This window comes from Triticum urartu, chromosome 3A (genome assembly GCF_056163025.1).
Source record: "Triticum urartu cultivar PI428250 chromosome 3A, HENAU_Tu73, whole genome shotgun sequence".
Lineage (NCBI taxonomy): Eukaryota > Viridiplantae > Streptophyta > Magnoliopsida > Poales > Poaceae > Triticum > Triticum urartu.
The window spans coordinates 360,951,575-360,953,596 of record NC_141875.1 but is presented as its reverse complement, the minus strand read 5'-3'; positions in this window follow the sequence as shown (position 1 = coordinate 360,953,596).

Sequence of the window (2,022 nt, the reverse complement as noted above, 5' to 3'; positions counted from 1 at the left end):
GATCCAAAGTCAACACGAGAGGATACAAAGGGTAGCTAGTTCATCCCAATCCTTGATGGAGAGAGGTCTTGAATCCTAGGAGGATCTTCCCATAAAGGGGTCTGGAATCCACTTGGGGGATCTTCTCACATGGAGGTCTTGAACTCCATGGGAGTGGTAAGTGGATGATCAAAGCTCTATCTCAAATGAGCTCTAACCTTTGATAACCCTAGCTAGGAGGAGGTAGGGGTCCTTATATAGTAGTCCATAAGGTAGGAGGGGAGAAGGTGGGGTACATGGGCCTTTGGCTCGGTTAGGCACGCGCAGGTGCCGGATGTCCGGGCTGGGGGCCGGATGTCCGGGGCTTCGGGACGAGCCGGATGTCCGGGTTGGTTTCGGTTAAGCTTCTGTAGGTCTTGAGCCTGATTTCCAGACGGGGGTCGGATGTCCGGCGGCTCGCGTCGGGCCAGATGTCTGGGCCCTATAGCTTCTGGGGCTACTGGAGTGTTGCTGTTGCGGCTGTCTTCAGGCGCCAGATGTCTGAGCCATGGGCTGGATGTCCGGCCACTATAGACGTTCAGTGGTTCCTCCCGTCGTGCTCCTTCATCCATGTACTTGGGAACCTGTACATCATTCCGTGCATCTCTGAGAGGGTCTTCTTGGCACCTAAGCGCACATAGCATTCCAGATTGAGGTAGTAGTTGTGACGCCCTCGATTTGACCGTACACTAATCATACACGTAAATGTGTACGATCAAGATCAGGGACTCACGGGAAGATATCACAACACAACTTTACAAATAAAATAAGTCATACAAGCATCATATTACAAGCCAGGGGCCTCGAGGGCTCGAATACAAGAGCTCGATCATAGACGAGTCAGCGGAAGCAACAATATCTGAGTACAGACATAAGTTAAACAAGATTGCCTTAAGAAGGCTAGCACAAACTGGGATACAGATCGAAAGAGGCGCATGCCTCCTGCCTGGGATCCTCCTAAACTACTCCTGGTCGTCGTCAGCGGCCTGCACGTAGCAGTAGGCACCTCCAGTGTAGTAGGAGTCGTCGTCGACGGTGGCGTCTGGCTCCTGGGCTCCATCGTATGGTCGCAACAATCGGGTATAGAAAGGGGGAAAAGGGGGGAGCAAAGCAACCGTGGGTACTCATCCAAAGTACTCGCAAGCAAGGAGCTACACTACATATGTATGCATCGGTATCAAAAGGAATAAGGGTATCATATGTGGACTGAACTGCAGAATGCTGGAATAAGAGGGGGATAGCTAGTCCTATCAAAGACTACGCTTCTGGCCACCTCCATCTTGCAGCATGTAGAAGAGAATAGATAGCAAGTTCACCAAGTAGCATCGTGTAGCATAAACCTGCCCGGCGATCCTCTCCTCGTTGCCCTGTTAGAGAGCGACCACTGGGTTGTATCTGGCACTTGGAAGGGTGTGTTTTATTAAGTATCTGGTTCTAGTTGTCATAAGGTCAAGGTACAACTCCAAGTCGTCCTGTTACCAAAGATCACGGCTATTCGAATAGATTAACTTCCCTGCAGGGGTGCACCATATTTCCCAACACGCTCGATCCCCTTTGTCCGGACACACTTGTCTGGGTCATGCCCGGCCTCGGAAGATCAACACGTCGCAGCCCTACCTAGGCACAACAGAGAGGTCAGCACGCCGGTTTAAATCCTATGGCACAGGGGTCTGGGCCCATCGCCCATTACACACCTGCACGTTGCGAGGGCGTCCGGTGAGCAGACCTAGCAACCTCCATTACAAAGGAAGTTGTGTTACGCGGTCCAACCCGGCACGCGCCGCTTAGTCGCTGACGTCACGAAGGCTTCAATTGATACCACGATGTCGAGTGCCCATAACTGTTCCTGCGTAGTTGGTTAGTACGTATAGGCTAGTAGCCAGACTCAGATCAAATATCAAGATCTCGTTAAGCATGTTATTTAGAAATAACCGCGGACGCCGACCAGGGCCAGGCCCACCTCTTTCCTAGGTGGTCACAACCTGCCCTGTCGCTCTGCCTCAA